Raw genomic sequence first — 12,212 nt, forward strand, 5'->3', positions numbered from 1 at the left:
CATCCATATTAGCGTGTTCCTGTAAGGGCAAAGGGAAAATATCTATAGGGCCAGTAGGTTTAAAACCATATACAATTTCGAATGGACAAAATTTAGTGGTGGAATGTATTACCCTGCTGTATGCGAATTTGACATGCGGTAGACACTCATCCCACATCTTTAAATTTTTCTTTAAAATTGTTCTTAATATCATGGATAGTGTGTGGTTCACAACTTTTATTTGCCCATCTGTCTGGTGGTGAAACGTAGTGGAGAATAATAGCTTGGTTCCTAGTTTCCCACATAAGGTTTTCCAAAAATAGCTCAAGAACTTAGTATCACAATCTGAGACAATGGTTAGTGGCACACCATGTAGTCACACTACTTCCCTGAAAAAATAGATCAGCAACATATGAAGCATCATCGCTCTTATGACAGGGAATAAAATGAGTCATCTTGTTAAACCTATCAACAACCACAAATATAGAACCCATTCCTCACTTAGTTCATAATAATCCAAGAACAAAATCCATAGAAATATCTTTCCATGGTACACTAAGAATAGGTAAGGAAGTATACAATCTATGAGGGTTTAAACCAGACTTAGCTTAATGGCACGTCTCGCATCACTGCACGTAACGTTCAATGTCACGCCTTATTTTTCGCCAAAAGAAGTGGTCGGTCAGCACATTTTTTGTCTTTTTGGCACTAAAGTGGCCCATCCGACCAGCTCTTTGAGCTTCCTGTAAGAGTAATTAGCAAACTAAGAAATTAGTATGCACAATTTGTTAACTAGAAACAAGAAACCATCATGCAAATGAAACTTTTCCCAACCTTTTCCTGTACTACATTTAGAGTAAGGTTCAACAAAGTATGAATCTTTAGTATATAAATCTTTAATGATTTATGAACCCAGAATTTTAGCATCTAGTTGGGACATCAAAGCATGGCGGCTAGATAATGCATTAGCTACAAGGATATCCTTCCCTTTCTTATACTTGACAATGTAAGGAAAAGACTCGATGAAATCACTCCATTTTGCATGTCTATGGTTTAGTTTTAATTGACCCTTAAGATGCTTCAATGATTCATGGTCCATATGTATCACAAATTCTTTAAGCCATAAGTAATGTTACCAAGTTTCCAAAGCCCTCACAGGCGCATACAACTCCTTCTCATAAACAGAATAATTGAGAGCTAGACCACTTAACTTCTCACTAAAATAAGCAATGGGCCTTCCTTCTTGCATAAGCACCCAGCCAATACATACATCACTTGCATCACATTCTATTTCAAAAGTCATACCAAAGTCAGAAAGTGGTAGTAGTGGTGCAGATGTCAATTTGTCCTTTAATTTTTGAAATGCCTTTTCTTGTGCTGCCTCCCATTTGGATGGAACTTTTTTCTTTGTTAATTCATTGATTGGGGTGGCAATAGTGCTTAGATCCTTCATGAACCAACAGTAAAAGGCTGCAAGTCCTAGAAAGCTTCTAACTTGTCTCACATTTTGGGGTGTTGCCCATTCACGTACCGCTTTGATCTTATCTTCATCTACCTCAACACCCTAAGATGAAACCACAAAGCCAAGAAACATAACTTTATTGGTGCATAAGGTGCACTTTGAAAGGTTAGCAAAAAATTGTTCTTTTCTCAAAATATCAAGTACATCACGTAAATGTTCAATATGATCATCTAAAGAGTTGCTGAAATTAAGATATCATCAAAGTAGACCACCACAAATTTTCCTATGAAGGCTCTAGGTACATGGTTCATCAATCTCATGAAAGTACTAGGTGCATTTCTTAAACCAAAAGGCATGACTAATCATTCATACAATCCAAATTTTGTTTTAAATGCCATTTTTCACTGATCACCCTCTTTCATTCTAATTTGGTGATAGCCACTATGCAAGTATAACTTCAAGAAGATAACAGATTGATTAAGTTCATCAAGCATATCATTAAGTCCAGTTATGGGATGTCTATACCTCACAGTTATGTTGTTAATGGCTTTACAATCTACACACAGTCTCCACGAACCATCTTTCTTAGGAACTAAATAACAGGGACTACACAAGGAGAGCGGCTTTCCCTTACGTTACCTTTGTCGAGTAGTTCTTGAACTTGATGCTGGATTTCTTTTGTCTCCTCCAGATTGGTGCGGTAAGGTGACTGATTAGGCAATGGTGCTCCTGGTATCAAATTAAGTTGATGCTAAATTCCTCGCTTTGGTGGTAGCCCAGGTAGGATCTCATCAGGGAACACGTGCTCATATGCCTGCAAAAGATCAAAAATAGAACTAGGTAAAGTAGAGGGTAAATCATTAGTAGTTAGCAAACATTCTTTGTATAGGAGAAGAATGAACATAGAATTGGGTTCTCTCAAAGCCCTCATGTCCCACTTCCTAGCCATCATCACTAAACCCTCTTTTTCCCGGGGCTTGGTTAATTTAAGCTGTGGGGTTTTATTTGGCTATGGATTCACTCACTCACTATGATGTTGGCTCTCACTCAAGTATTTTTGCTCTCTCTCTCTCTCTCTCTCTCTCTTTTAGATCATCCATTAATATTTCCTCCGGAGTCATGGAAAGCAAAGAATTGTGCTCCATTTGTACATGAAAGTGAGTCGGTTAGCACGGCTGCTAATATGGACATCATGATCAAACAACCAAGGGCGTCCCAAAAATAATTGACATGCTTGCATTGGGATAACATCACACTCCACTTGATCATGATACTTCCCACTAGAAAATTGAACCGTTACAATGTTGGCAACACACAACGATCCACAATCATTAAGCTACTGCATGTTGTATTTCTTTCAGTTACTTGATGATTTTGTATTTCATACAAAGAGTAAATTCTCTCTGAAGTTATAGCATGGATTTGGTTTATATGTGCAAAACTTTGTCCAAGTTAGAGCAGTTTGGCCATAGCCTATAGCAAACATTTGGTGTTCCAGTTCGATTGTATTTAACATTGCGTGAATTTGCTACAACACAATGATTGGTTTTGTTGTCAGTTTCATGCATTTTGTTGAGCCCATATTTTTTTTGTTGTCAGTAGGATTCCAAATAAAAAAAGACCTACTAACTTTACTCTTTTCAAGTAGATTATCTTATTAACAAGATTTAATGTTTTGCTCTTATAGTTGACCAGTGACCACTAACATGAATTTGTGAACTCTCTGGTTGTAAGTAGGAATTGCTGAAGTGGATTCCTAAAATTTCCATTTTTGTTCCTGGTAGGGGTTGGAAAGTGATGAAGAAGGTGAAGGTGAGAAAAAATCTTGAAGGGTCTATCTATTGCTAGGGTTTTTCACATGGTTTTTTGTTTTTGGAGTGATAAACAAATCTGCTTATATTTTTTGCACTAGTCAGAATCTTAGATGGTGGGGGACCTACAGCCCTCTACAAGTATCATTCTCCCTAATCGTTTTGTTTTTAAAAGGAATTTGAATGACCTTTATTCCACATGAAATTAATTGAATTTCATAATTTGGAAGAATATGCTGCAATTTTTTTTCTACAGTTTTTTTTCTTCAAGGTCAGATGAGTTTGTTTTATTCTATTGAATCTGTGAAGGAGCTATCAATCTTGTAATTTTTGTTGTATTATTTGGATACAGACTCAAGTATTTCAAGAGATTGTTATCATTGTATTTCGTTTTCATTTATACCAACATATTCATGCGAGATTGAATAGTAAATTATGTATTTTTTGAACCTATTTGAATGGTTTGAATTTTGGCTATTTTATCAGCCTTTTCTGTTATTTTATGATTTATAAAAAGCAAATACATGTAAACTTATAAACAGTATATAGGATACTCATAGTCATACACATACTGAGTAGGTGGCATCATTTAATAATAAGGAAGCGGATAAATTGGTCATTGTTGCTGCTTCTTGCCATCACTTTCAGATGGTTTTTTTCATCTTTTAATGATAGGCTCCAACTTGGTGAACAAGAAGGAGGTCTAGATGATGGCCCAATTTTCACGGCGTAGGATCTAAGTTGAGGAATAACTAACTGCAAACAGCTAAGGGTGGATATGACCAATACGTTGGGGAGAGATGATTCGAAGCTTCAAGAGCAGCAACCTACTGTTCAAACAATCGCAGAACCACAAACTAGAAACTAATCCACACAAAACTCCCAGAAACGTAGAGCACTAATTAGGAGAAAGCTGAAACTTTCCTCTCGCGAATCCAGGAGAACTCTCAAGAACAATGGTAGTAAGACAACTCTTATTTCATGAATAATAATCAAAATTCTATCCTTCAAAAGAGAAGGTACAAGGCTATTTATAGCCAAATTAAATTTGAGATACAAGAAAACTATCTTATTAAAATAAACTAGAAAATAAACATTTGCTAGGAAAACAATCTAAAACTAGGAAAATAAAATTGGGCAGAAAATCAATCTAAATATGGGAATAGTATCCCGTGGATACTGTAGCACGTGAAGATGGAAGGCGAATCTCTCTACTACTAATCTTGGAATACTTGATTTCCTGGTTGATTGAGATTTGATTTTGTTTCCTTCCAGAAATTGGGTTGGTTTAGGAAAGGGATATTTTGGGCTGATTTGTCATAAAAGGAAACCACATCTCCCTTTGTTTGCGTGGGGCCATCAAGGATAGGCACAATTTCCTTCTTGGACGTGCATGTGAGTGTGAGGCCCATATATGGTGTTGCTCCAAATGCTTCTCTCTTGCTATCCTCTTGTTTGACTAAGTCTGGAATTATGTCCTCACTTCTGGTACACCTAAGTACAATTAAGGTATAAGAAATTAGAAACACCACCATTTCAATATAATTTAAGAATAAGCTTAAATTAGCATTCACCTGATTTTGGATTTTTTTTAGCGTAATTTCGTGTAAATGATCTTTGATATGCTACCACTTCTATATCAGTTGAAGTATTACTATCCGTAGGTTGTGTAGTTGGCATGGAAATGATGTACTGATTATCCTCCCCCTCTTGAAAAGGTGTCATCCTCAACTAACACCATACTCGCCTGGAAGCTCGATCTTGTACGCATTGTCATTGATCTTCTCAATCACCCTGAATGGTCCATCACCTCGTGGTTGCAACTTGTACTTACACTGCGCTAGGAAACGCTCTTTATGTAAATGTATCCACACTAGGCCTCCCGGCTCAAATAACATCTTCTTTCTTCATTTGTTCTTTCACTTCTCATACTGCTGAGTGATCTTCTCGATGTTATCCTTTGGTTTTTCATGTATTTCCTTCACAAATTCAGCATGTTTGCATCCATATTAGCTTGTTCCTGCGAGGGCAAAGGTAAAAGATCTATAGGGGCAGTAGGTTTAAAACCATATATAATTTTGAATGGACAAAATTTAGTGGTGGAATGTATCACCCTATTATATATGAATTCGACATGCGATAGACACTTCTCCCACATCTTTAAATTCTTCTTTAAAATTGTTCTTAATATCATGGATAGTGTGTAGTTCACAACTTCTGTTTACCCATCTATCTGGGGGTGACATGTGGTGAAGAATAATAGCTTGGTTAGTAGCTCCCCCCCACAAGGTTTTCCAAAAATAGCTCAAGAACTTGGTATCAAGATCTGAGACAATGATTCATGGCACACCATGTAGTCATACCACTTCCCTAAAAAATAGATTAGCAACATGTGAAGCATCATAGCTCATATGACAAGGAATAAAATGAGGCATCTTGCTAAACCTATCAACAAACATAAATATAGAATCCCTTCCCCTCTTATTTTGTGGTAATCCAAGAACAAAATCCATAGAAACATCTTCCCATGCTACACTAGGAATAGGTATGGGAGCATAAAATCCATGAGGGTTTAATAGAGACTTAGCTTTGTGGCACGTTTTGCATCGCTACATGTAACGCTCAATGTCAAGCCTCATTTTTGGCCACAAGAAGTGGCCGGTCAGCACATTTTGTGTCTTTTTTGCACCAAAGTGGCCCATTAGACCATCTCTATGAGCTTCCTGCAAGAGTAATAAGCGAACAGAGCAATCTGGCATACATAATTTGTCAGCTCAAAACAAGAAACAATCATGCAAATGAAACTTTCCCCAACCTTTTCCTGTACTACATTTAGAGTAGGGTTCAACAAGTATGAATCTTTAGTATATAAATCTTTAATGATTTCTGAACCCAGAATTTTAGCATCTAGTTGGGACATCAAAGCATGGCGGCTAGACAATGCATTAGCTACAAGGATATCCTTCCCTTTCTTATACTTGACAATGTAAGGAAAAGACTCGATGAAATCACTCCATTTTGCATGTCTATGGTTTAGTTTTAATTGACCCTTAATATGCTTCAATGATTCATCGTCAGAATGTATCACAAATTCTTTAAGCCATAAGTAATGTTGCCAAGTTTTCAAAGCCCTCACAGGCGCATACAACTCCTTATCATAAACAGAATAATTGAGAGCGAGACCACTTAACTTTTCACTAAAATAAGCAATGGGCCTTCCTTCTTGCATAAGCACCCAGCCAATACATACACCACTTGCATCACATTCTATTTCATAAGTCATACCAAAGTCAGAAAGTGGTAGTAGTGGTGCGGATGTCAATTTGTCCTTTAATTTTTGAAATGCCTTTTCTTGTGCTGCCTCCCATTTGGATGGAACTTTTTTCTTTGTTAATTCATTGATTGGGGTGGCAATGGTGCTTAGATCCTTCATGAACCAACAGTAAAAGCCTTCAAGTCCTAGAAAGCTTCTAACCTGTCTCACGTTTTGGGGTGTTGCCCACTCACGTACCGCTTTGATCTTGTCTTCATCTACCTCAACACCCTAAGATGAAACCACAAAGCAAAGAAACACAACTTTGTTCGTGCAAAAAGTACACTTTGCAAGGTTAGCATACAATTGTTCTTTTCTCAAAACAGCAAGTACATCACGTAAATGTTCAATATAATCATCTAAAGACTTGTTGAGAATTAAGATATCATCAAAGTAGACTACCACAAATTTTCCGATGAAGGCTCTACGTACACGGTTCATTAATCTCATGAAAATACTAGGTGTATTTGTTAAAGGCATGAGTAACCATTTATACAATCAAAATTTTGTTTTAAATGCTGTGGGGGTTTTATTTGGCTTTGGATTCACTCGCTCACTATGATGGTGGCTCTCACTCAAGTGTTTTGCCCACACTCTCTCTTTCTTAGATCATCCATCAATATTCACTCCAGAGTCATGGGTAGCAAAGAAATGCGCTCCCCTTTGTACATAAAAGTGAGTTGGTTAGCATGGATACTAATATGGACATCATGATTAAACAACCAAGGACGTTCCAACAGTAATTGGCATGCTTGTATTGGGACAACATCAAACTCCACCTGATCATTATATTTCCCAATGGAGAATTGAACCGTTACAATGTTGCTAATGTGCAACGATCCTCAATCGTTGAGCCACTACATCTTGTATGGACTAGGGTGACGCCGCTGCTTCAACACTAATCTCTCCACCAAGTCTGAACTAGCAATGTTATTACAACCGCCATTATCAACATTAATCCTGCATACCTTGTTCTTAATGGTTCCAGGAGTGTGGAAGATGTTATGTTGTTGTCCCTTCTTCTCTTCAACAGAGTTGACACTAAGCACACGGCAAGAAATATAGCAATCTCCCACATCAGCTTGAATGCCACAATCAACTTCATCTGCTAGCTCATCATGTGCAGCACCATCATCTTCGGGGTTACTCTCAGACTCCCACTCGCCCTGTTCATTAATGAGCAAGGTCCTCTTACTAGGGCACTCAGAAGTAATGTGCCCTCTCCTTTTGCACTTGAAGCACTCTATGTCATGGCTTCGAGAAGACTCTACTGTGGATGTAGAAGAAAATGTAGTAGTCGAAGAAGTGGGGCATTAATCACTGTGCCCAGAGCCTAGTAAAGGTGTTGACGTTATCGATGTGCTGCCAAGGGGTGCGGCAGTGGTGGCTGCCGTCGGCCTAAGAGTAACGCCACCCGGTGTGGCGCCCTGAGGGAGGTGCCAAGTGGGGGCAATGGGATGATTGGGTATGGTGCGACCCTGACGGCCACGCTACTGTTGTTGCTCCACCTTCATCGCTTAATGTATGAGCTTCTGTACAGTGTTGTAGGGGAACATCTCCACTTGATCAGCAATCTAATGGTTAAGACTACTCAAGAACCTCGACATGTTCGCCTCAACACTTTCTCGCATGTTGGTACGGATCATCAGGACCTCCATCTCCTTATAATATTCATCGACGGTTTTTATACCTTGAATAAGCTATTGTAGCCTGTTATATAGATCTCTCTAGAAGTGTGGTGGATCGAAGTAGTGTCACATAGCCCTCTTTATAGCATCCCATGTGCGAATATAGCCATTACTTGCAAATAGCCTGTCTTCTGATAACTGATTCTACCATGTTAGTGCATAATCGGTAAATCCAAGAGATGCTAGGTTTACCCTTTTTTCATCAAAAGATCCATGGATCCTAAAAATTTGATCACACCTGGCCTCCCACTCCAAGTAAACTTCAGGATCCGCTTTGCCGCTGAATGGTGGTATGCTCATCTTAATCTTCGCCATACTATCAGGGTCTTCTCTTTCTTGGCGGCCATGAGGAAGGCCTTCATCACTGTCACGTCGTGGAAATTATCGATGTCCATAACCAACATGACCGAGGTTACGATGGTCATGACTATTGTGAAGCCTACCTCGAGTTGGAACACGCTCAGTGAGGGCCCGGGTAATAGTCTCATGTAGGGTATCTTCCTACCCGTGTAACCGATGCATCTGTCTTGTGGTATGAACCAACAGGGTCATCATCATGATAACTAGCTTATGAACCTACCATGTTAGTGGATTTTTAGAAAAAAATAAGTATATATGTGGATTCACACAAATCTCACCTCTTACTTACCAAAGCTCTTATATCTTCTCGTCGGATCATGATTGTACCAAGTGGTAGTTTTCTATATGTGATTAAGCGATTGAATAGAAGGTGTCGAAAGAACTAGCTTCAGTTTTTTGTAGAGTCTGGTTGGCTAAAAACAAGAAGGAAATAGTACTGAAATTTAGTAAGTGCAAAACAAGTAATAATCTGATGAGATATAGTATCTAGATTGCTGGAAACTCCAATCTGATTTTTTTTCTTTTCTTTTTTATTTGTAATGGCCTTTCTTGAACTTTCTTTCTTTTTTTGTTTTTGTTTTTGCTTTTGTTTGTTTTTGTGACCCGATGAATCTAGAAGAATATGAACAGATTATAAACCTGAAATACAATACTTCAAATAATAGTACTAATGCAAAGGTTAGGTAATTTTTGGTTATTTTTAGGTTTGTGGACTATGGGACTGAAAAAAAAATGATGAAATTACTAAGATTGAATCAAAAGGTTAATGTAGGAATAATGTATCTTACCGTGTCAACAAAGGCCTTGGTACCAAATAATAGGCTCTAACTTGGTGAAGAAGAAGGAGGTTTAGATGATGGCCCGATCTTCACAGCATAAGATCTTGGTTGAGGGATAACTAGCTGCGAACAGCTGAAAATGGATGCGACTTGTACGTTGGGTAGAGACAATACGAAGCTTTAAGAACTCCAACCTGCTGTCCGAATAATTGCAAAATCACAAACCAGAAACTAATCCACACAAAACGCCCTGAAGCGTTGAGCACGAATTAGGAGAAAGCTGAAACTTTCCTCTCACGAATTTGAGAGAACTCTCAAGAACAATGGTAGTAAGACAACTCTTATTTCATGAATAATAATCAAAGTTCTATCCTTCAAAAGAGAAGGTACAAGACTATTTATGGCCAACTTACTCTTGGGACACAAGAAAACGATTTTATTAAAATTTACTATTGAATCAATCCAAAAGCAAAAAATGAAAATTTGCTAGGAAAATAATCTAAAAATAGGAAAATAAAATTGGCTAAAAAACCAATCTAAATATGAGAATAGTACCCCGTGGGTACCATAGCACGTGAAGATGGTAGGCGAATCTTTCCACTCTTAATCTTGGAATACTTGATTTCCTGGTTGATTGGGATTTGATTTTGTTTCTTTCCAGAAATTGGGTTGGTTTAGAAAAGGGATATTTTGGGCTGATTTGTCATAAAAGGAAACCACATCTCTCTTTGTTTGCGTGGGGTCATCGAAGATAGGCACAATTTCCTTCTTTGACGTGCACGTGAGTGTGAGGGCCACATGTGGTGTAGCTCCAAATGCTTCTCTCTTGCTGTCCTCTTGTTTGACTAAGTCTGGAATTATGTCCTCACTTCCAGTACACCTAAGTACAATTAAGGTAGAAGAAATTGAAAATGCCAACATTTCAATATAATTTAATAATAAGCTTAAGTTAGCATTCACCTGGTTTCGTGTAAATGGTGCTTGATATGCTTTATCTTCTATACCAGCTGAAATATTATCATCCGTAGGTGGTGTAGTTGGCATGGAAGTGATGTCCTCATCAAAATCGTCATTCTTCTCCTCAACAGCAGCAACACTAACTATACCTCTGCCCACTTTTAAGTATACATATGAACATATTCGTTATCCCCACTTTTAGATTAAAAAATATTTCAAATTATGCATGGCATGGATTTTATAATTTAGCATTTCATAATTCTTTTTATTTCATTTTAATTACAATTATATCTCTTTATTTAATAATATTTGTTTACTTATGTTGGAGAATTCATGGTTAAAGATCAAAGGGGTTGAAGATGAAAAGAATATAGGAAGTTTTTTACTTTGGTAGTTAAGCTAAAAAAATAATTTGTAATAAAAGTAGACAAATAGTGTTAAGCTCTTTATATTTTGTAATTAATCAAAATACATTGCACTTGAGCTTATTACTTGTCAATAAAAGTCAATGAAATTGAATTTAGGATACTTTTGAATGTATTGAAAGATCTATGTTTTTTATTTACAGGTAAAAAAAATTTATTTATTATTAGTAGGAAAATAAATTAAATTAAATTCAACTAATGAACAAATTTAGAAGTGGTTATAACCACTTCTAAAAGTATGAACATGTAAGAAATTATTAGCCAAGAGGCGGTTATAAATTTTTAAGGAGTGATAAAAATTATTAGCTATACACGGTTATACCCACCTCTAAAACAATTAAAGAGAATAAGATATTATTAGTTATAGGAGTAGTTATAACCATCTCTAAAACTCTAATGGTCCGTTTGATAAGTAAGATTTCAACAAATTCTTAATTTTTTTTGTACTTCCAAAACCACGGTACAAAAATTTTAGCGAAGTACAGGACAACTTAATGACAAAATTGTCCCTATTTAAAATTAAAAATTACACTACTGCATTACAAAAGTGATTACATGATTTATTTATTTTATGTTATTTATTTATCTATTTAAAAATTTATTTATTTATTTATCTATCTATTTATTTGTTTTTATAATTAATATATTAATGAAAGTTTGTTTGGTGTGGATTAAATGTTTATAAAATTGTGTTGATTATTTAACTTGTGGCTATGTTGGGCGTTGTAAAATTTGATAAGATTTTCATAAAATATTATTGTATATTTTTTTATTATAAAACAAATATAGAATAGTAAAAATGAATTACTGTAATTTTCTATTTTGTGTTCCGTACTCATGCAAATCAAACACTAAACAACACAAAAAAAATTGTATAGTTCAATGAAAATCAAACATAGAACATCATTCTTTAATAGTTTGTACTATACTGATAAACGCCTAAATGTATTTATGCCATACGTTTATTTGTTGTACTATTCATTTATTAATCGATGAATAGATACCATTTTTGTGATTTAATTGGCTTTATTTGTGTTACAGGTCTTAAGGATGCCCAGGTGAGCTTGATGACGCAATTGAGGAAGAAATCGACACTGAAAATGACTTTTTAGAGCCCAGCACTATAACACCAATGTAGCATGAAGGAATTAAAAAATGATGAAGTCTTAGGTTTTGTTCACAGGCATTCTGACGACCGTGAAGACACTTGAAAATTAGCTGAAGAATGTGCAACTCTGTAGCATTTCACTGTAGCACTTCATGGAAATTTTGACAAAAATCCTGAGCTCTTACGGGTTATTTCACACCCATGAACCAAGCCATGGAGCTAACTCGAGAATGGTTTTAAAAGAAGTTTTTTAGGGATTTTTGGGCGATCATCATCTCTCTCCTTGAAGCTCTCAAATCCACAATTCAAATCCGACGTGAAAGAAGGTGA

The sequence above is a fragment of the Dioscorea cayenensis genome, chromosome 11 (genome assembly GCF_009730915.1).
Source record: "Dioscorea cayenensis subsp. rotundata cultivar TDr96_F1 chromosome 11, TDr96_F1_v2_PseudoChromosome.rev07_lg8_w22 25.fasta, whole genome shotgun sequence".
NCBI lineage: Eukaryota > Viridiplantae > Streptophyta > Magnoliopsida > Dioscoreales > Dioscoreaceae > Dioscorea > Dioscorea cayenensis.